General features: G+C 33.6%; 1 protein-coding gene across 6 annotated transcripts in view; it reads right to left on the bottom strand.

The window, feature by feature from the left end:
* The window catches only part of LOC143238814 (uncharacterized), a 73,832-nt gene that overhangs the window by 5,155 nt on the left and 43,115 nt on the right, over positions 1 to 25,562 (bottom strand). Inside the window, exon 3 of one of the 6 annotated variants that reach the window (XR_013020775.1) lies at positions 16,116 to 16,724. The exons of the other annotated variants lie outside the window; for them this stretch is intronic. The gene's annotated coding sequence lies outside the window, so the exon portion shown is untranslated. Of the gene's footprint in view, positions 1 to 16,115; positions 16,725 to 25,562 lie in introns of those variants that run through there. 6 annotated transcript variants of the gene reach the window in all.

Raw genomic sequence — 25,562 nt, 5'->3', positions numbered from 1 at the left:
TTTGGTTAGGGTAACTCTGCTTATGAAACACCAGCCAATACCACGCTCATACAGAGAATTTTAGACACACATTTATTGCAGCTAGAATCAATATATGAAGAAAAACAGGTGAAAGAGAACCAGCAGTTCAGCAAACCTTATCAGGTTTGGTTTGTTTTGAATTTCGCGCAAAGCTACACCAAGGCTCTTTGTGCTAACCGTCCCTAATTTAACAGTGTAAGGCCAGAGGGAAGGCAGCTAGTCTAGTCATCACCACCCACCTTGGGCTACTCTTTTACTAACGAACAGCGGGATTGAGACACATTATAACGACCCACGGCTGAAAGGGTGAGCATGTTTGGTGTGATAGGGATTCGATCCCGCGACCCTCAGAATACGAGTTGAGTGCCTTAACCACTTGGCCATGCCGGGCCTAAACCTTTTAAGAAAGTAAAACATTAATAAGATAAAGTTCATAAAATTTCATTGTTCCGTTGAGCTTCACGGTTACTACTAAATATTTAGATAAATTGAAAGAAAATTTAAACAAATGTACTTACAACATTCATGAAAATATAGTGCCTTTTATCGTTGTATAACAGTAAAATTTATAAAAATTTTACTTAGAACAACCTGCTACTTTTTAACAAAGACACAATACAATAAGAAATACCTTATATTGGTTGAGAGTAAACTAAGAGCAGTAGAAGCAGCAGGATGAAATAAACGACAATGTTATGAATGGTTTCTACCATCATTGATTGATTACTCATAATGTGGTGAATAATTTCTAACCATGATTGACTAATTACCCATAATGTCATGAACGGTTTTTAGTCACAATTGCGTAATTATCCATTATACTATGAATGAATGATTTCTGTCTATCACTGATTAATTACCCATTTTACAGTACCACCTTCTGTGGGCAGATCGCTCAAAATTGTCAACAAAATTCACATTCACGAATTCTTGCTGAATGCAAGTTTATCAGAAAATAAATAAAATGCTAAAGACGTAGAAGAAACTTCTGTATGTTTTGGAGGAACTAATCTTCAAAGGATATATGTAAACTTCAAGTGAAAGTTGTTGCTAAATGATTCAAACAGGCATTCTATATAGGAATTTACCTTGAAGGTTAGCAATAATTGAGGTTCTGTTTTATGTCATGGATATACTAACATATCAGGCTGTGGGTCAAAGATTCCATTATAGCTAGTATTTTCTGAAGTCCCATTTCTCTCCCTCTGGCTTAAAGTAGATAGATACATAGATTTATTTTTGTTTGCTCAGTTGAAGTAATCAGTAACAGTGCTCTACTCTTCCTCTGTTTCTTCAATTATGTCAACCTCTGATTTCTGATTCAGCAAGAAGTCCAAAAGCTTTTTCAATAACATACAGCTTCAACTTATTTATGCATTCAGCAAGCATTATTGTATCACAGGACCATTGCAGTTTGTAGTTCGATTAAAATGAGATATTGAATGAGGAGGTAATAGTTGTAAACACTAACTATGATGAAGCCGCAAAGGTAAACCATTGATTCAAATAAAAACTTCTTTTATACTTATCTGGAGTTTAAAAGTCGTTTTTCTCTAACCTTTCAATTAAAACATGCAAATCCTTCCAGTGTGGATTACAAGTTTTGGTTGAAAGACAAAACTTTTGGAATTAAGTTGCTAGGGTACACCAGAACTACACTAAGCCCTTGTAAGAAATGTAAGGTGGGCCATAACTAACATCATAATAGAAAATTACTTTTTACAGGTTCAGAGAATAGTTACTACACTGACGTCCAGTTGTCTATTATGGTACTATACATCTGGGTTCAGGTTTATAGCTTTGAAAGCAAGGGTTTTAGGGTTGTACGGCCCAAGCAGAATTGTCACTAACACAATTCAGTAAAAATAAATAAATTTAAATTTCATTCTCTGGTCGACACGAAATCCTTCCGAAGTGTTAAAATATATTGTCTAATGGTCAACCAATTAGGCCACAGCACGTATAGTAGCATTTGTGTTGCTTGACCTTATTGTCTAGCAAAAAAAGTGTCAAAGCTAAATCTGAGTCCTTCACTTGTTTCTCCCACAGTTTCATTAATGTAAGATGTGGCATAAATTTGTTCACCAGTACATATCCCACTCCTTGTATGACCTGATATTATGCCTACTGCTGTGGCTTTCTCAGTAGCTTGATATCTAGGTCTAGAATAATAAAATAAACAAGTAATCTCTCAGCACCTGGAAACACAATCCATATGCTTTGCCATACTGTTGTCCAAATGATGTTACTTGGTATATTAGCATTCTTGTAACAATGTTAAGCAAAAAACTCTGAATACTTGAGTTTCACAAGATACACTTTCATAGTGAATTTTTATCCATATGGGTATTTGCATAAGTTTTTCGCAAAGAAGACAACAGCCAGAAGTTCCTTTTTGTCATGTAATAATGAGTTTTAGAGACGCTCAGCGTCTAACTAGAATGTGCAGTCACGCCCTCCAAGACATCTTGAAACTGTGACAACACTAATTTGGCACTATTGAAATTGGTGTTTAAATACAGGATAAATGAAATGTTCAACAAGGGAGACAGCAATACCGACATACCAGTTGAAGTTTTCGTTGACTGATTACATTAATAAATCCACCTAATGCTCATGAGCTATCTGTAATCAATGCTACAAAGTGTGAATAGTATGATATGAAGCAGAAAAAACTGTACATTTTAGTCTTAGACTAAGGCCTGCCTTTAATGGTTTTAATCTTTGCATGATCTGTGAATAATTCATTGCTGCCTAAACAAATGCTTAAATATCCACGTGAAAATACTAAAATTTATCGGCTTCAATTTCAAATATTTACTTTATATACCACGAAATATCAACTCGAAGTACTTAACAGCGTCATGAACATGCGGACACATAGAAAGATGCAACTCATACAGCTGAAGTAGTACTCCATTTGTTAAAAACATAAATTTAATTCCTCTAGAAATTTATAGGTTTTCAGTGAATTATACAGGTATGTCAAACAGTTTAACTTGGAACTCGTCTTGTGTGACATATGGTTTTATTAACACGAATGAAATCTCCAACGTCAGCCTCCTGCGTTTTTCAAATGTCCATAAGCCATGTGTTTAAACGTAGACGTGCTGCAGCTAATGTGACACTAGCTATTCTTCTTCACACTTTCACCCTCTTTTTTTGTACCAGGCCTTCAAACATTTCTGTTCGTATTCTCACAGCTGCATGTTTATAATTGTCCCAAAGTGTTGGCACTACCCTAATTATGGAAGCAATTGCAGACTGAACTTATGCATTATAACACATGGCAACTTATTCTACATGGCATGCACTCATACAGTTCATTGCTCCTTGACCATGTAAGGTCGGCAATGAATGGGTTTACATAAAGCTGCAGCTCAAAGGTCAAGCAGGTCATACTGAACAGTCTTGAACCAGAAAGGAAATTTATAACAACAATACTTACTTTTGTAAAAATTATACTAATAGAATAGAAGAAAGGATATGAGTTTTTTTGGTTTTTTTAGCTCAGTTCTAGTAGTTCTTTATTACTGGACGATTAGTGGACTGACAGGTAACTATTCGTAGACGATAAATTCAATTAAATCTCTGGATGATCTTTTTTTTTATCGGAATCTCTATATAAAGCCTGTGTATGTGCATTGACGAGTACCAGATCAAATTCAGTTCTATTGTTTCTGGGCCAGTTACCATATACACAGGGATATACAGATTAACAGCCACAGCCTGTAGTTATGAGGTATCCTCTGGAAGTCATACAAATACAAAATATAAGAAATGTGTGATATAATTTCAAATTAATTTCCAAGTAAAACAATGAATTTAAAGACTATAAGGTAAAATAAATTAGACAAGTTTATATTTCGATATGAAATATATTTTCATTTTAATGAACTTTGATTTCCTTAGAAATAGCGTTCTTTAATTATTGTTTTAAGAAAGTAAAATTTATGTCACGACAAAAAACAGCAACATTAGTGTTACGTGAACGATTGTAGGAAGACAAATAAAGCCACGATAAATTTTGATGCGATATTGTAAATGCAGCAGTCGGACGTATGTTTTACTTTAGAATGATTTTAACCCACACGTATGAATATGAAAGTTCTAACTAATACTAAAACACAACATATTTTATTAAAATTTATTTTAAAAAGATGAGTAAGTGAAAGAGAGACGTTTTGGAAAAGAAGTAAAAACATTTTAGGTAAGGAGTTATAATGTAATACCTAGTTTATTATCTTTGACTTTTTTAACATTTTACTATCGAAAAAAATGTGTAGAATAATAAATATATTTCTACCTTGTCTTATAGCCCTATTTATACAACGACCAAATGATTTGTTTAAGCAAAGTATTCATACGTCTAAAATTAGGAAACAATGTTATGAATACTGTAATAAATAATCCAATAATAAGTGTAAATGTCAAATGTGATTACAGTCATGTTAATTAAAGAAAAACAATAATATGTTGTGTTTCTTTTCACAAACTATGAAGTTATGTCATGCTTCATATGTGATGGTGTATAACTAAAATATTTTAAGGTGATTATTTTAATGAGCTTTTAAGAAAATATGCATACTTTTTTCTGAAAGAAACGCGAATAATGCCATAAAAATTCATGAAGTATGGTTTTGAAAAACAAAATTCAAATAATTATTTTAGTAACTCTGATTTTATGGTATGTTTCAAAGACATGACTCGTTCAAACATTTTACCTCTTAATAGTACGGCAGGAAGGCCTAGTTGTTAGTGTGCTGGGTTGTGGATTAGAAGGTCTAAGGTATATTTCATGATATATTGATGAATATGCTTTTCACTTTCAGTTATGAGTATGTGAGAGGGAAGTGGTGGTATTAATAAACATTGGAGTCAATCCCATTCTTCGGTTGGGAGTAGCAGCATAGGCGGCAGGCTCTGCTGACTGATTTCTCCTTTTGATGAGTGATTCTATATTCAGGAATTTTACGCCCGAACCTTATGGTTTCTGATCTAGACGTTTACCCTATTTCTTGCGTAAGGCGCCGTTGAGAATAGCAAATATAGTAATAAATGAATACATATATGTGTGTGTGCGTGCGTATTTGTACATAATCGCCAGTTTGTAAGTTTGTAAGCATAAGGCTGCACAATGGTCTATTTGTGTTACGCCCATCATAAGTAATAAAATCGACTTTCTAGCATTATAAATGACCGTTAGTATTTGACCACTTTTGCATATTGTAACATAAGATGTACTTAGAAGCAAAAGTAACAAACTACGTGAAATAACAATAAGTAATAATTATAAATCAACAATGAAATAATGTTTTACTAGGAGATTGGAGTTAAGGATTTGAAAAGTGTGATCTAAAGTAGCTTTTGAACTTATATTCTTGCATTTTGCAGCTCAATCTGTAATTATTATAATGCTTGAGAATAAATTCGGTATTACGTACAAGTATTTTGTGCTTATAAACATAATCTACAAGTCGTAGTTTGCTAAAGCTAATTCTTGACGATCCTAGAAGGTTATGTGTAAGTAACTAGATAGATAAACATTAAATTCTGCTTAAAGCAAGTTACATAGTCAAATCTAAAAATAAATCAAACCTGCAACGATTATAGTTATTTAAATTTTTCGTTCTTAGAATTTCTATTTATTGTTTTTTTTTCGGATAGTTGTGCAAAGCTACTCGAGGAATGTCTGTGCTAGCTGACCGTTATTGTGTGTTGATAGACGAAAATAATGGCAGCTAGTCAACAGCACCCACCTACAACTCTTCAGCTACTCTTGTCTGTCCTAGTAGTGAGATTTGATCGTCACTCTTATAACATATCTATGGCTCCAAAGTGCGGAGCGTAACGTTTAGGGTAATGAGATGCTAACTATTTGCTCTAGATCACACAAATGTTTCTCTGATCCGAATAGAACACGAACGATTAAGTGTAAACAAAATTTTTAAACTTTTATCCTTTTCTTTTGGCAGTAAATCCAAGATTTCCTGTGGGTATTGTTGGATCAAGAAACTTTGTTCATTATGAATATTTAAACAGTAGCAAATCTAAGCTAAGCGAGCGACTGAAGGAAACAAACTTTAACTGCTTGCAAGTGTGAAAGGACACTGGATAAGCCTTTCTAATCTAGAAATTAAGAAAAAAGGCTGCAGTTTTTGTAATTTCCATACAATAATAATATATGTATGTTTTAGCTATAAACACAACGTTACATTGTAGGAAAGGAAATACTAACTTATTTTAGCAAATTTGTGTGCGTGTTTTTCTTATAACAAAGCCACATCGAGCTATATGCTGAGTCCACTGAGAGGAATCGAACCCCCTGATTTTAGCGTTTTAAATCCGTAGACTTACCGCTGTACCAGAGGGGAACGAGTAGTTTCGTCAATGTTTATAATATATTTTTGCCGATACGGCTTACAACAACAAAATATTACAGTACCTTCATAAAAACAGAAGTAATTTTCCTATGGCAGCATAAAATAACGTTCTAATACAGTTAGTTTTTTCATAACAAAATTAAATGAAATACATATTGGTAGAAGATTAATACTGTTGCAGATGAAGGGTATAACAATGAGAAATACAAAAAAATAAAAATCTTATCAATCTGGAACAAGAAGTGATAGTGTTTTATAAAAACCGATACATCTAATTTTCTATTCCCTTTTTTATGTGAACTCATAAATTACTCATAAATTGCACATTAAGTAGAAAAAGTAACCACATACTTAAACTTAATAATTCAAAAAGTGTATATAATCACAGCTTAAATAAAACTTCTCAGTTAAAAATAACTATAGCTTAAATGCTTGAAAAAATCGCACTTTATAGTACTGCCTTCGACACCTGTGTACAGCGTTTCGATAGCACAATACAGTGCTAATGTCAACTCGTAGAGACCGTACCATATGTGTGGTTCGATCCAATAATCAATTAATAACCTTTTTATTGATTCGGCAGAGGTGCAATCAAATTTAATGTCACTGAAAAGATTTTTTTTACAGAACATTGGACTATATCACTAGAAATTTTAAGATTTCGCAACAAAACAACCCACATCGCCTGATTGATCAGCTAAATGTATATATTAATATTCTGAAAACATATTAAAATTCACACATAATTTTAAGCGTTAACTTGAATTAAAATAATGGAGTTAGCAGAATATACTGTTAAAAAGGGATATTGCTGTCTCTAGTTTAGTGGTAGGAGACTAGAGGGAAGGCAGCTAGTGATCAACACCCACCACTAACCTTTGGACCACTCTTTTACCACCGAATAGTAAGGTTAACCGCAACACTATAAAGTCCTCACAGACGAACGAGCGAACATGTTCGATGTGACGGGGATTTGATTCCTTGACCATCAGATTGTGAGTCAAGCGCCCTAACCACCTGGCCATGCGGAGCCATTCGTTTAAACAGCTATTGTAAGAAAAGTTATTTGCAAAAGCCATGTGTTTCTTTGATGCCTTAAGCTCGGTGTCTGATTAACAATCAAGGTTTCTATACGTTAATAAAAAAACAAGCTAAACAACTGTCCCTAAATTTATGGACAGTCGATAAAAACAAATTAGCATTTTAACGCTGTCCGTAAATCCGGAAATGGTAAAAAAAATATCTTACTAATCTGAGTAAAAACATAAAGCGTCAATAAAAACAAGGGCTAAATTTCTATATATATATATATATGTATGTATATGCATACAAGTCTCTTATAAATTACGAATATTGTACATGTTATTCATACTGAAAGACGTTAAAATCTTCTGTGAGAAATCTTTAAATTACTGTCTTTCTTTTCTATTTCCAAAGTTACATTTCTATTTTGATATAGCTGTTGAAAATTGCGCTAAAATTTGTTGAAGTTCAATTACTATTACTATTTTTTGTTGTTGTTGTTACAGAATTATCGCGCAAACCAATGTAAAAAGTATCTGTGCATTGTAGTTTTTAATTTTTATCTGATAGGCTAGATACAGAACACTGACTGTGTAAACCAACGACAACTAGTGACAGTTCTTGTCTATTGAGATCTGACTGTTTATTTTATAGCATATCCACGGCTCGAACCGCGGGATGTTTTTTTGTGATAACGGATTGTGAACCCCATTTAGACAATGGGCCCTGAGGCTGAGCCCCTTCTGGCCCTTACCCAGATAAGCCACTTGATCGCTTGATCGAAAAAAGTGCCAAAATTCCGTATTAAATCAAACAGAAGGATGACTCGTCTTAAAAAACAGCAAAGTAAAGCAACTTTACATCACACATATTGCATTATTTTATTCATATGTTATAAAACTGAATTTAAATTCAACTTAGCTCTTATATCACAACATGCCATTTTACTGGGTAATGATTCTTAGGTGAATTGGGATCCAATTTAAATTTTATAGCACATTAAACAAACGAGTAATGACTAGTTGCTTTATTTTATGTTTATGAGAAATCACCTTCTGTTTAAGTTAAGGCAAAATATTGGCTTGTTTTGTTCGCTCCAGCGTTTGGAAAACGGTGTTACTATTTTTCGTTTTACAATTACCTAGGACACCCTGTAATCAATATGCTTTAATTAGGCCTTCATAGGAAAGCAACTCATACTGGAAAGCAATATGCAGTTCAGGACAGGGATAATATTATGCACATTAGCAAGTACATTATGTGAGATTAGAAAATGTGTTACCTTTAAGGATGACAATGTGTGAAAAAGAACAGGAAGCAGCAGTTACATTGAATTACACGCTCTTTCTGAACTGAGCTATGCGGAGTGAACTCTGGGAACGAGAGTGTCAGAATAAAAGAGTGTATTGTTTTTTATTAATTAATCGTTATTCTTTATTATTCGCCTTTAATGTGGTATGCTTTCAAGAATATATATTTATATATAATTAAAACTAATAAGGTAATTGCCTTGGCGAAGTAGGCCTCTCTTGAATTCCTTGCTTCATATTACCACTGATAGGATTAACATATATCCACAATTTGCCAGAGATGAGTTAATGATTCGATTTCCGTAGTTGCTAATTGCTTGCATTGGGAATCGCTCAGTCCGTCAATTGCTACTTCAGTCAGCAGGCTTACGTTCTGGAGATAGCTTAATAGCGAATATACAGGTTATTTTGAATGCAACTTTGAAGCTGGTTTTATATCTTTGACAATAAAACTTTGCAAAAGTTTGCATACTGAATTTTCATCTTCACATTCAAACTACTAAGTGAAATAATACTTACAATAGTTGTTTTTATTACTAGATACGGATTAGAGTACTGAAAATTATGATTTTTTTTGGAAAACGTCACGTAGCTATAGAATCAACTAGGTGAAGCCTGCTGAAAGCAGTTTTGCATACCTCTTCCGAAGGTGCATAATGTTCCAAATAAAGTAAAACATTTGTCATGTTTAATTTTGAAAAGAGTAATAAGTATGCATATTTTACGCATAATGGACAAATTATGTAAACAGAAAATTCTGCGTTAATTTTGTTTCATTTTTTTTTTCATTTTTATTTTGACTACAAAACTCCTGATTTGGTTGATACTAAAAACTATAAAATTAAATAATTTTCAAGCACACATTTCAAAATGAAAAACTGTCAATAAACTAAAAATTTACACAAGTTTTGATATTTTTTTCGTAAAATATTGTTTAAGAGTAAAGATTTAGTATGAGTTGTTTGATATTAAGTCACTTTGAGAGTTATACTATAAAGAACATAAACTATCCATTTTAAATGAATGACTTATTTTGAAGAATGATATAATTACTAGAAAACAGACCCACAGGATTAACTGGAGCGTGGTCCGATTCCTTCAACTATTTAGAGCTTGTAGCACACGAACCGTTCGTTCACTATAAAGATGCCTGTGCTACGTGAGATGATATTGTACTCTCGTTTTAAGTTTCAAAATGATGAATATGCTAGATGCAACATTTGAAGTAAAGTCCATTTAACCTTATACAAAAACATATGAGGTATTTTTAATCAGTGGAAGAGCAATTTCAAAGTCGAATTAAATTTCCGTATTGAATAATTTCTGTAAATGGGATACATATAATACAGTAGAGGATTATATGGAGATCCTTTTCGCTATAAAGTGAGATTCGCAGAAATATAACTTAATATCGAAAATTGAGAAGGTAAAATTATTTATGATGTTGAAAGAAACCTTAGCAAATCTTGGCTTATAGGAAAACACATCTCAACAGTTCGATAAGGTGTGGAAAATGGAAAATGTATTTTGTCTCATACAAAAAATACGAATTTAAATAGAGTCATGTGAAAAAGTTAGGACACTCTATGAAAGCCTGTGTATTTTTGTAACATTTTTGTATCACACCAGGTGCACATGATTAGAAGATCGTTACTCAGCATTGTGAATGAGGCTTGCTGTATTTAAACCAGTGACATATAGTTTGATGTGCTCCTGACTGTTGAAGTGAGAGCACCATGGTGAGAGCAAAAGAGCTGTCAGAAAGGAAATTGTAGCAGCTTATGAGTCTAGTAAGGGATTTAATAAGATCCCAAAAGATTTTGAAATCAGCCATTCCACTTTCCGGAAAATAGTCAACAAGTGGAGGGCTTTCAAAACAACTGTCATCATGCCCAGGTCTGGTCGTCCAAGCAAGTTCACCCCGAGAGCAGACCGCAAGATGATAAAAGAGGTCTCCAAACACCCTAACATGTCATCACGAGACCTACAGCAGGCTCTGGCTACTGTTGATGTGAAACTGCATGCCTCTACAATCAGAAAGAGACTGCACAAGTTTAACTTGCATGGGAGGCGTGCAAGGAGGAAACCTTTGCTCTCAAAGAGAAACATCAAGGCCAGACTGAAGTTTGCCAGAGAGAATGTAGACAAAAACCAGGACTTCTGAATAATGTTCTTCGGACAGATGAGTCCAAAATTAAATTATTTGGACACCAGAACAGAGGACATGTTTGGCGTAAACCAAATACAGCATTCCAGGAAAAAAACCTCATACCAACTCTAAAGCATTTAGGTGGAAGTGTCATGATTTGGGGCTGCTTTGCTGCAGCAGGACCTGGACAGCTCACAATCATAAAATCCACCATGAATTCTACTGTGTATCAGAGGGTGCTTGAGGATCATATTAGACCATCTGTAAGAAAATTGAAGCCGATCCGGACCCTGCAACACGACAATGACCCAAAACATACCAGTAAATCCACCAAGGACTGACCGAAAACTAAGAAATGGAGAGTCCTGGAATGGCCGAGTCAAAGCCCAGACCTTAATCCCATTGAGATGCTGTGGAGTGACTTAAAACGGGCTGTACATGCAAGAAACCCCTCAAACATCTCATAGCTGACAGAATTCTGCATTGAGGACTGGGGCACACTTTCTTTAGACCGATGTCAGAGACTGGTAGATGGCTACAAGAAGCGTCTCACTGCAGTTATTTCACCCAAAGGGCGTAACACTAGCTATTACGAGGTAGGGTGTTCTAACTTTTTCCTCAGTTAGAATATGCATTTGTGTAGAATTACATTTGCAGAAGATCTTGAAAAGTCTTTTCTTCAGTTTTAATTGTTCAGTTATATTCCTATAATCTCTCAGTATTGTTAAAATTGAGATTAAATATCTATATATCCAAACATGTTACAAAAATACACAGGCTTTCATAGGGTGTCCTAACTTTTTCACATGACTGTATATAAAACTATTAATTAAAGAATTCTAGAAAACTCTTTTTTATTTTTCAACAAATAAATTAAACAAAATCAGTTATTTAAAATATTTGCACTTCTCTAATATATCTACAAGCCTACCGGCTCAGCATGGCCAGGTAGTTAAGGCGCTCGACTCGTAATATGAGGATCGCAGGTTCGAATCCACGTCATACCAAATATGCTCGCTCTTTCAGCCGTGAGAGCATTATAATGTCACAATCAATCCCATTATTCGTTGGTAAAATAGTTTGTTTGTTTGTTTTGAATTTCGCACAAAGCTACTCGAGGGCTATCTGTGCTAGCCGTCCCTAATTTAGCAGTGTAAGACTAGAGGGAAGGCAGCTAGTCATCACCACTCACCGTCAACTCTTGGACTTCTCTTTTACTAACGAATAGTAGGATTGACCGTCACATTATAACTCCCCCACGGCTGAAAGGGCGAGCATGTTGGGCGCGACGGGGATGCAAACCCTCGACCCTCAGATTACGAGCCGCACGCCTTAACACGCTTGGCCATGCCGGGCCTGGTAAAAGAGCAGCTCAAGAGTTGGCAGGGGGTGGTGATGACTAGCTGCCTTTCCTTTAGTCTTACACTGCTAAATTAGGGACATCTAGCTCAGATAGCCCTCGTGAAGCTTTGCGCGAAATTAAAAAACGTACAAGCCTATCTATATTTGTACGTTCAGTTTCACTCAACCCAGCTGACGCTCAATACATAGTTTTCAATACGCAGCCGTAATTATTTATGCTTCTGTGTAAACCACAGTGTGACTTAACCAGATGTTACCTATCCATATTCTGAATATAAGAATGATGCACGAAGCACGAGGTTATTCTTGTAAAATTAATTTCCATTGAGGAGGGAATTATAATTTACATTATATATCATATGTTTAAGCGTTCAACCAGTTATGCAAAAAAACCGCGTTTTATTCTGTGGAAAAACGGTAACTATTTTTTAATATATATATATATACGAAGTGTATGTAATGATTTACGCTTAACAAGTACACGAATAGGATTAAGACATTAGGGTGATTTTTTTCCAAAAACAACTATAATTTCAGTAATTACTTAACAAGAAGCGGCTGAATTGCTAACTGAGGTGGAAGAAGAAAAAAACAGAAAGACATTTAAGTAAATTTTACAGGCTACAATACTTAGGTAATATAATCGACACACTTGTAATTTACATTTTCATTTAACATAACCATATAAATAGATGTACACGTAAATTTTGTTAAAAGTAGTCTCAAAATAATCGTTAATATAAAATTGGGTTACTCTTTTACCAACGAATAAGGGAATTGGCCGCTTTTGTAACGCTTCCATGGTTAAAACGGCGAGCATCTTTGGCGGGAGAGGGATTCGAACTTGCAACTCTGAGAGTTGCAAGTTGAGCGTCTTAACCACCTGACCATAGGAATGATAAGCTATAATTAAATTTGCTTATTACTCATTTGAATAAAGAAAAAACTCTTTTTTTTTTTTTTAAAGAAAGAAAAGGTAAAAACTGTCTAAAGAGCTTTCATTAGACATTTAAGAATAAACTGATCTTGCAGAAAATTGTCATTGATAAAAGTGACCCGAAGACCAAAAATATAAAATAAATTTATTAAAAATTAAAATACGGGGTTATCATAACGTCAGCTGTTTCTATTTATGCAGCTACAATTTCAACCAAAGTAGTAAGAAATTCATAAAAAATAAACAAAAATGATATTTTAAACCGTCATGTATCAGTAACTTATAATTTTAAATAAGCAGAAAACTGCTTTAAAGGAAATAAAAATGAAAATGTTTAGTTAAATCTATCAAACGTCCTTATCGGATAGGGTTGGTCATTTCAAGGTCAGTAAGTGTGAATATTTTAAATATTTGAAACAGCGAATCACCATTATTCCTAACTTATTTTATTTAGTTCAATGATATCTAATAGAACGTTTGTTCTAAATTATTAGTGAAAATAATTGATACAGTTTTCACGAAACCATTTTTCTAAATCTCTGTTCTATTACGTATGGCCAATGTAAGCTCAATTCTTTTACCATATAATTCGCGTGATGCCAGTTTGGAGTCTCATCTTTAAATTAATAGATTTCTTAATGGTTGACGATCTTAGAAATACAACTGTTTTTTTAGCTGCTCGTTACAACGCATCGTAAGAAATAAACACACATACATAGATAGATAGATGGATATATAGTTTTATATGTGTGCCAAGAACCAGAACAATACGCTATTCTTGGTACAGAGATACTGTATTGTGAGATAAAGCAATACTAGAATATCAGCCTTATTCTGCCTTATGAAACGAGACTAAATTGAGTTCAGACACAAGAGTAAAATTTTAAAGCATTATTATATCTTCTCATGTGATAAACCTATATTACTTTGGGGATCAACTAGTTTTATTATTCTCATGTTTAATTTTATGACTGTACTGAAGCTACTAAATAGATCTAGAAAGGCCGATACAAGTCTTCGAAATGACCCTTTTCTTTTCGTGTTTGTTACCACTGCGTAATGTACATGTTAATTAACCATAAATAGATAAAAATAATATTTAATGGAAAATCCACAGACTTAAGCACTGCCGGAAAGTTCACCTACCATTTTAGTCTGTTGAGTTACATATTGAAATAAAACAAAATTTACACGTTTGCAAAGAAGGAATACTAATATACGTGAAAAAAATAGAAATTCCCTAGAAAAATATTTTGTTTAAAGTGCGTCAAATTATATTATATGAATAAAAGGGCTGGGCATGGCTTAGTGGTTAGCATGGTCGAAGAATTCACAATTCGCGTCATTTTGTCGTAAAAAAGCGCTCTGTATTTTGGGGCTACAGGTTCGTTAAAAGAATGAAGGTCAAACAATACCATTCGGTAAGACAGGAGTTGACCATGACAGCTGTTGACCAGCTTTTCACATATGGATGACTATGCGTACGCAAACTTTGATATGGTTTGGGCTAAAATTCTAAACCAATCAAAGAAATAGAAATAATATTAATCGTGAGAAAATAGCATTGATATTAATTACTTGTAGTAACATTGTGGTTATCAGATATCAGTCATTGTTACGGTTAATAATGAATACGATCATTTATGTCTTAAGTATCAATTTGCTACTTTACTTCTATTACTAGATACTAATTTCTAACAAACTTAATCCTAAGTTTCCGCTTTTCATATGTTGCCGTTTCGGAGGGTAGTTCTAGTAGAGTGAATTACACACCAGCTTATTTAATTCTTAAGAAAACCTTGCAGGATCTGGTCAGAGCTTCTTATCACCACAAACTGTTTTCCTCGGGTTTTCCCTGAAGACTGCAGCAGAGTAGTAACCGAAACATGATATTAAAGTCATTAGTATCTAGTTATGAAAAATTATGACATCTAATCAATAATGAGACTTTAGTGAGCGCTTAGACTATTAGCCATGACATTTATCAACGACTTTCTCAAAAGCTTAGAACTGTTTTTATTTTTGTTTTTACTTTTAATGATTGATTAATTTGATGCTGACCAGTAATAATCAAAATGTGTTTCTGTGCGTGAGTGTGTAATGCGAATGTTTTAGTCATCCAGAATATTTTGTTTGTTTGTGTTAAGGGCAAAACCATACAGAGCTCCGTGCTCTGCTCATCCAGGCTATCGAAACCCGGTTTTAAGTGCTGTGCTACTGAGGGACTATTTAATAAGTATTAACGGATATCATCCACCTGTTAAGGACTTGTTTCTGTAAGAGGTTTCGATTTGTTAAAACAGATATTCACTGTAACAAACGAAAGGCAATCCTTAATTAAGCTGCAAAAAGGTGGATGAGGTCAGTCAAAGTCTTCTATCGAATCCCTCTTTCATTTTTATAGTGGAATGTGAAAATATAAAATTATCTATCTGGTTTCACAATGAAGGAATAACTACAATAAAAGTTAATGATAAGGCGTAGGTATGTGATATGTAAACACACATTTTATTTCCAAAAAAATGACTTTAAATCTATTCAATTTTCCAGCTACAAAGGATGCTCATTTGTTTATTTTTATTTCGGTGAGATAATTTGTAACAAAAACATTGTAAGCTTAAGAGATTAAAACTAACAATTCCTTGGAACTATTGTTATAAGCAGGTCCTTGAATTTTTTTATTGCTTAATGTGAGATTATATGTTTCTTCTTTATACGTGTTCGCTGAGGTAAAATCAAAATGAAACCTAAAGAGTTTCTTCAATTTCCTTTATTGTCCTCAAAACGGAAATAAGAACGTTATTACTAAATTGAGCTAGAAATTTGTGCAGTTTCAGGTGTAGAATGATGTATGAACAAATGGAAACTACACCAGTTAATCTGTTTAAAATTACGTAAAACTCCAATGAGTGAAAATCTCTGTAGGCCCGGCATGATGATTAAGCCACTCGACTGGTAATTCCAAGGGTGGCGGGTTCGAATCCTGCTTGCACCAAACATGCTCGCTCTTTCAGTCGTAGGTGCATTATAATGTGACGGTGGGTGGTGATGACTGGCTGCCTTCCCTCTAGTCTTATACTACAACATTAGGGACGGCTAGTGGAGATAGCCCTCGTGTAGCTTTGTGCGAAATTCAAAAACAACCAAATCTCTGTAATTCTGCTGTATAAAATAATAAAATGTTTGTAAGTAAAGTTTCAAATTCGTCACGGTATGATTTTTATTACGTCAGGTGACCTTGCCTTTTTTGTATGTATGAGATAGATATATTGGTATTTTCAACTTTAATACCACCTTGTTTAATACTTGCATGATGTCGCTGGTATTAATGTCACTAATCTTGATTATGATGGAAAGCCGCTTAACACAGCGCACGCCATCACATTTGGTTTATTTGATTCTTTTAATAAAGTTGACTGTACTTTCATAATACTCAAAAAGACGAATATTCGGCTATATCATAATGTTCACTTTGGACGATAAGTTTCGTAGCCAGACGCAAAAGTCACTAAGATATGTCCAGCCCCACGTGTTATTGTCTGTGTTAAAGGATAAAAGAAAAATATTGTAAACGTCTATGTATTAAATAAAGTATGCACATTTCAAATTATTAGTATATGATACACATTTTTGTTGTAATAGCTTTTGTTCAACTGTAATTGTTAACTCGTTCACCCAAATATTACGCTCTTTCGCATTTGTTTTTGTAAAATCTATGTAATGTTAAATCTGCATATTCCGCTGGGTGATTAATAGATTTGTGGATTCACAACAATAAAATCAGAAGGGTCCGATTCTCTATGTTAGACACAATACTGTGTTGTTTTGCTCTAAGAAAACAACTTAAGTATAGATTGAAAGTAAATTCTGAAAATTTAACGACTAAAAGCATCCAACCATTTATCGAATTCACAATATAAAATAAATGTATACCACAAAACTACATAGTCATTATTGCATATATTTACCAATGGTTTTTTATTATGAAAAGTACACACACACACATATATATGTATGTATCACATATTTAATTTGTTCAAAGATAAACGTTAATATCCTCTGCAATCTCTTATATATATTCTCATATCCTTTATTACATTTTAATGATCGCTTACATATTATAAAAATAGGCGTTTATAATTAAACATACGCACACTTATATGCATATCTATTCATGTAAGAAAGTTATTTTACTATGAATTTAATCATGCTTAAGATAATGTAAATAAACGCATTTTATTTTCTTTTTTTTTCTAGATTCGAAGCGTTCATGGTTACATTCTCCATTTACGTGTCGTAATCAATATCCTTCCAACAGTGTACGATAAGGCATAGCTTCACATCTATCAAATAAAGCTCTTCAAGTTTCCTTTACAATAATATTTTATCAATCAAACATATTATTAATTATATTAAAACACATGTTTCAGTTATATTCATATTGATGATTTTGTTACTTTGAACTCATTCCTTCCCCAGCGATAGAAGTGATGAATAATATACCTTTGTAGAACTTGTGTCATAAACATTCATAGTTAGATGTCCCTATTTCTGAGTGCAAATGTAGATGCAAATATTTAAAGCCACCTGTTTAAACAGACGTCAAGTTTGTATTATTTCTGTGACGCAAGTGATACATGTTCTTCTATAAGCTTAGAATTCTCACAGGACTGTTTACTAACTGACACTCTGAAAGCTAACCAAACCCAAAAGACAAATAATAATTCTTCTGCAGTGTTATAGGGAAACAAAGTTGGAAGTTATGGGTGTATTTTTTTCTTACAGTAAAGTGACATCGGGATATGTTGTGTGTCGACCGAACGAAAAAGATTTTCCTCTATCCCAGCGGGGTACTGTCGATTGCGTTTTCCAAACAATACATAAACAATCAAAATTTAATAAATGTAAAATACGAGAACTTTCTACTTTAAGATTCAAGTGTACTCAAAATCAAGCAGTAAATTTTAATCTGCGTGACACTTATCATGGTGCATCGAGATGTTAATTGCCGATAACAACAACAAAACAACAACGAATTATACGCAGTATGAACAAATATGATCGTGATTATATGATGATATGGTGATTTTTCGGTGGATTTCTGTTTTGAATTGTGTGTCGGTTCTTGTAATTTTGAGGTTCAGAAATGATATTTGATTGCTTTCTTCCTGTTCACATGTGAAGTTAACTCTATACATCCCAACATTAACTCTATACATCCCAACATTAACTCTATACATTAACTCTATACATCCCAACATTAACTTCACATGTGAACAGGAAGAAAGCAATCAAATATCATTTCTGAACCTCAAAATTACAAGAACCGACACACAATTGAAAACAGAAATCCACCGAAAAATCACCCATACTGGACTATACATTCCTTGGGACTCAGCACATGAAACAAAACAAAAACTCAACATACTAAGAAACCAAATAAACACAGCCATAAAACTATGCTCACCAGATAAAATTAACGATGAATTAGACAAAATAACACAATACTTCATCAACATCAATAAGTTTCCTCCACAAACCGTAGAAAACATTATACGCACACACCGAGACAGAAAGCAAAATCAACCAACTAAAGTAAATATATCTCACGAATCAAAAAATCACGAAACCATATACTGCTGTATATCATATATCCCTGACATCAGCAAACAAATAACCAACATTTGACAAAAATTAGTAACAAAATATGACATTCCAGCTAATACCAAATTTATTCAAAAACCAGGCACAAAGCTGAGGTCTATACTAAGTAAAAACTACACTGACAAACACCACACCAACATTATTTACAAAATACAATGTGATAACTGCCACGACTTCTATATTGGAGAAACAAGTAGAAAATGGAAACCAGATTCAAAGAACATAAAAAGTCACCTTCACACGTTTTCGAACACTGCAAGTCAAATAAACACAACATAACCATAGAAAACACTCAAATACTAAATAAAGAAACAAACATAAACAAACGCAAAATTAAAGAAGCCTTACTTATACAACAACTTAAACCCAAAATAAACCAATATAAAGGAACGTCTTTATATCTATATTAAAATAATAAAATAAATAAAATTATATATTCAAACATCTAACACTACCCTCTACATTCCGACACTCAGTTACACAACCCCTTTCAAACATGTGGTCAGCTTCCGGTCAGTTACCTCTTTCTTTGTGAACCTGACGATGACCGAAGAAGGTCGAAACGTTGTTCGCTCTTCTATGTAAAATATTTTCTCAACCCAAACGAGCCGTTTTTGCATATAAATTTCTCAACAAGTGGGTTTCTCGACATCACTGATTATATTTGGGTTTGTTATGAAGTCAGTCGTGATCAATAGTGGCTGCACAGGTTGGGCATTTCAGAACCTTGCATATGCAGGTAATCGAGAATATAATAGCGATTGATAATATCATGTCAAAGAGTGGCAAACTTACAGTTACGGCCAGCGAGGCTTAAAGCTATCGGCTGAAAATACATTTGGCTATAGACTGAAAAACAGATGCAACAAGAAAAGAAAAAAGAAGAAGGCCACGTAGCGGACCACCAGTTATACAACAGAAAGTATCATTAGCTATGAGGTTTTTACTGATTTGACGACGTGACCAATTGTAGTTTGATCAGTGTTTGTTTTTACCCTATCTGGGAACTGTAAATCATCATAATTTGTTATTGTGTGTTACGTCTTGTATATGTTTCACTGGGGTGGAATAAATTCTATATTTTGTACGTCTTATCCCTGATATCAAGACATTTCCGATCGAGAAAAAAATATTAAAGACAAATTAAAATCACAAGTGTAAAACGTTTTCTTTAGTTTATTATTTTGTCAATGACATATACCCTTCACATCTTTTTGAATACATGGCTTGTAGAAAGCTTTCATCTTGCTGTTCAGGATAGGTGGTGAAGAGTTGAGTTTCATGATACGATGAAGATCCCGAAATGGTCAGAAAAAATCAGTGTGATGTTAATGTTAATTTTAGTGGCCACCACTAACATTAACATTTCTAAGCATGACATTACAGACCATACCTTAACATCAGTGATATAACAGTTAATTGACAAACATTACAATTTCTTCCTACGTTTTCTTATACAGAGTGTTTGAAAAAAAAAAAGTATGCAGTTTCTATAAACTATGCGTTTTATATACGTATGAGCAATAAAAACGTATAATAAACGCAAAGAGAAAAATCGTAAAGGTAAAACCTGCAAGCGTGAATCCATAAATAAAATGAAAAAGATATTAAATACTATATTGTGTTCTCTAGAATCACTTACGATTAGAATGTATTTTTATTACAAATATAAGTTGAAATGTGTGTGTGTGTGTTTTGTTATAGCAAAACCACATCGGGCTTTCTGCTGAGTTTACCGAGGAGAATCGAATCGTTGATTTTAGCGTTGTAAATTCGTAGCCTTACCGCTCTACCAGTGGGGAACAAGTTGAAATTAACTAATTGAAAACTGCATCATACATATATCCGTCGTATCACAACACGCACGATTTTATCTAAAATAAACTTATTTTCAGATAGATTCGGTCTTAATTTTTAAACTTATACACTCCGTACTTGCAAAAAAAATGCGAAAAGTTTTTGCGTTCTCATTTCGACATAACGTTTCATGTTTTTATCCCAAATGGATCGTGCACTCGAATTTTTAATTGAATAAAAGTTTCCTTCCCAATTTTTCTACGTTACTACACACGTGAGTTCACTGGGTGGTCACCTGGTATGCTCGTGCCAGTGTTACCCTTTACTTAGAAGCACTTACACAAATTAAAATACCTACAAAGTACGTTAGTTTTCAAGGTGCGTCTTCAGTTATGCTCGAAAGACTTCAGCTATTAAAAAGTATAATATATGTACTTTTTAGTAACAAGCGCCATGGATGGATTATCTAGTCAAAGTGCACAACAATTTCAAAATTAATGTATCTATGAAGGTAAAAGTAACTAGAAACAAACATTCTAAAAAAATATATAACTTCTTGAAAACAGAATTTTTATACAGGGTTATTCTCAAATAAATGTTTCTTTAATAAAAGTTTTTCTTTTTGAGCTTTTCGTATTTGATAACTTTCGGCATATAAAGGACCTTAAACATACTACTTAACTTAATTAGTTTTAATAATTATTATTTTATTTTATGACAAAATTGTCTCAACAGAGATTACCTTATTGTATGTTGAAGGTCGAGGTTGTTAGCTTCGTGTCATATGTTTGTTTGTTTCATATTTTGCAGAGAAAAAACGTAAAACGTAATTTGTCTGTAATCTTTGGATTCCAATTAAATAAGTCCACAAACAAAATAAAATAATTGGTGGAAATAATACTCTACACAAAATGTTTTGTGTCACTTGCTTTTTGTGATTAAACCAGGATAATTGTGAGGCTTCTTCAAAATAAAATAAAACCTATAATTAAGAAATGCAAAAAACAAAAATCTTTTCAGAAGAATGATTTCAAATACTTTTTTATCAATAACTACGTTAGTAGTGGTTCAGCAGATAATTCTTAAGGAATTAAACACTGGAATACATTCTGCAGTAATTAATTGTTGGAAGACGAGATTTGAGTATAATTATGAAAACTACGCCTCTGTATTTTCATGTGTATTAAAATTATGTATTTATTTGATTCAACTTTAATGGCCTACTAGTTCTCGTTTATGCTTAATGAAATAACATTTAAAATACCTGATTTACACAACCTATTAAATCTATAAGAACAATCTCTTATCTGAAAATAATTATTTTCTATTTAATAAGATTAGGTCAGCATCCATGCTCTTTGTAGTTTTATTTACTTTTTGCCACTAGCGCTAACGTTATACACAGCTCTGTCGTCTGTGTGTGTGTGTGTTTTCTTATAGCAAAGCCAAATCGGGATATATGCTGAGTCCACCGAGGGGAATCGAACCGCTGACTTTACTCGTGTAAATCCGTAGACTTACCGCTGTACCAGCGGGGTACTACGTCGCTTTTCAATTCGTTTCTCGAACTAAATAACAACATTATAAAATTAATATGAGAAATCCATTAAATTTCTTTACAGACTGGAGGGATATCGCCGATACCTCTTGAGTGCTTTTCCTTTCATAGCGAAACCTGAATAAAATACAGTACAAATTTCGCAAATATTAAATAGAGTCTAATTTCGCTTTCAAACATTACTGTAATTTGATTCAATATGTTTTAATATCTATTTTGTTGCGAAAATTCTATATGTTATTTTAAAATACCGATTTTAAAAGGAAGTATGAATAATACTTACTTTTCTCTGAGGCCTTCAACATATTAGTTTTTGATTAGAAAGTTCCATGCTATATATCCAGCCAAATTCAAGTTGGTTGATTATCATTACAATATTTTTATACTTTATTTTTCCGATTACAATATTCTCTCTTTGGGGCTATAGATCATAGGAACAAACAAAAACCGTAAAGATTTGTAGCTGACTAAGAACCTTATATTTCAAAATTAGGTCATTGTCACTTCTGTCAGGCTAGGCATCATGATTTATAGTAAAAAAAAATCTTTGTTGAAGTATATAATAAAATCTAATAAAAGTTCATTTTTAATAACTGACAAATTATTTTATTTCTGTGCTTTGGTTGAACACAATAACACGAAAACAAAGTGCATAATAAATGTAAAAAATCCCTATCTGTGGCAGTGTCCTGAATCAATTGGATAGCCAAAGTTTCATGAAATAAACTCTACTCAACAGTGGACATATTACTTTGATCTGTCATGTGACGAGTAACCAAACACGAAGCAAAATTTCTGGAATATAACTAGGCATTTTAGGAAAATGAACTACGTCAAAATTGTGCATTACATAAATATAATTATGAGGTGGCTTTGAAACGAAAACAAATAAAACCTGTAGCTACAGCTAAGGAAGTTAGAAAATGATTGATGTCTTGCAGTAAAATAATCCTTGTATTGTCAAAGAGGCAGACCGTTGGCGGACGCCGACCTCTCATTACCCACTTAAAGTCTTTATTGTACATTACGACTGTACAATGATACTTCCCCAAATAAAGAAAGTTATTAAAGACTTCATGGTTAGTATACGTGAAGGAACCACATGCGATGCCAGTGATCCAGAAAACACTCGGTGGTCGACCTTATTGCCTGTAGCTTTAATCTTTACAATAAACATAGAGAAGAATTAAAGTGCAAAAGATTCTCACTAGAGTGCTTGATTTTTTCTCACCGATCTATCCTATTCACATGCCAAGCAAGTGTTAAAAAAATCAATAACCGTTAATCAAGCACACACTATGAACTGGACTGGTATGAAAGATCATTTTAGGCTCTCTGATGTTCAAAGTTTAATTTGTCAATTAACTTTTCTCAGCCGTCATTTACACTCGACCTTCGCATGTTAAGGAGTCTTGCCGAGCATTTAATTAGACCGGGAATGCCACCGTCACGAAGTTGACAAGAGCAGTTAGCTCGCAGCTGAAGTCACGTAAATGATGTATGCATATGGGAATGACAGGGTCATTTGAACATCATTATCATAGCATGGCCAAAATATGGCCTCGAATATGACGTTAAGTCATTCTAGATGAAGAGATATATATGTGTATATACACATGAAGATAAATCAGGAAGTTCATGAAGAAATTATACTTGACTTCTCTTGTGTATTACATATTAAAACAAAACTTGAAAGTAGTAATGTGTACTTTGTTTATTTAGAAATTAAAATTGTTTTATAATATTAGTAAATATTTTCCTTTTCCTAATATTTTACATCACGACAAAACATTTTCTAACACTTTACGGTGTAAATTTTAAGTATTGTGTAAACCACCATTAGCAATGAATATTAGTTTGTTCAGTTCTTACTTCTGTATGTATACCTCGAGTGTTAAGTGTGTGTGTTTTCATTCTTATAGTAAACCCACATCGGGTAATCTGCTGAGACCTCTGAGTATAGTATACGATGAAATTCATACTGAGTTTGTTCGTAGTTAAGCACAAAACTAGACTATGGGTTATCTGTGCTCTGTTCACAACGAGTACCGAACACTTGATTTTAGTTTTGCAAATCGATAGACTTACCATTGTCGCAGCAGGGGACGAGTGTTAAGTGTCAAGCTACAATTGGTTTGGTTTGTATTCAAATTCGTGCAAAGCTACACGAGAGCTATCTGCGCTAGCCGTCCCTAACTTAGTAGTGTGAGACTAGAGGGAAGACAGCTAGTCATCAGCATCTATCACCAACTCTTGGACTACTCTTTTACCAACGAATAGTAGGATTGACCGTCACTTATAATGCCCCCACGGCTGAAAGGGCAAGCATGTTTGGCGTGACGGGGTATTGAACCCGTGACCCTCGTATTACGAGTCGAGTGCTTTAACCACCTGGCCATGCTGGGCCCGTTAAATGCCAATAAATTATATATATGTATATAGTTAAGTATCAAGAAATTATATCTTATATGCTGTGATATAAGCATATATATTATGTTTGCGAGAAGTTCGAATCCCCGTCCACCAAACATTTTCGCCCCTTAAGCCGTGGGGGCGTTATAACGTAACGGTCATTCCCACTATTCGTTGATAAAAGAGTAGCCCAAGAGTTGGCGGTGGGTGGTGACAACTAGCTGCCTTCCCTATAATCTTATATTGCTAAATCAAGGATGGCTAGCGCAGATAGCCCTCAAGTAGCTTTGCGCGAAATTCAAACAAAATTTATCAAAAATAATCCTATCTTATTTCTTATCTTATTATATCGACAATTGACATAAGCCAGATATATAATAAATAAATATGATATCTAAACAAATAACTTTTAGCTTAGGTTTTGAAAGGATATGTTGTTAAAGCTATACATACAAAGATAGTTGGCAGGCCTATCCTTATAACTACCTTACATATATAGAAGCTGAGTTCGTTTGTTTTATTATAGCTATTTGTACTCTGTTAACGGCGGAAAATCGAACTAAAATGGGTTTTAGCGTTGCAAGTCAGACAATTACCGCTAGCATTATATTAACACGTTCGCTGTCATGTATTTCACCGGTGGTCCACAACTGAATTTTATTTATGGACTGTGTGACGGATTTATTATTATATATTTATTTTATTATCGATGTTTGTTTTAGTTAAATATATATTTAGATATGCATGTAACTTATACTGTTAAAATTGTATTGCAAAATTCCCGCCCATTCCCTAAATTTGTAGAAGATATTCGAGTGTAAGAATAAAAAATGTATGTTTTACGAAAGCACTAGCGTATTGTTGGGCCAAATACATTTTCTAGAAACTCGCCTAAGAGTTTATAAACCAACGATCCAAGAGACAGCTTATATTGTTGGTTTTCTAC

This window comes from Tachypleus tridentatus, chromosome 13 (genome assembly GCF_004210375.1).
Source record: "Tachypleus tridentatus isolate NWPU-2018 chromosome 13, ASM421037v1, whole genome shotgun sequence".
Taxonomy (NCBI): domain Eukaryota; kingdom Metazoa; phylum Arthropoda; class Merostomata; order Xiphosura; family Limulidae; genus Tachypleus; species Tachypleus tridentatus.
This window is presented reverse-complemented; position numbering and strand designations above follow the sequence as displayed.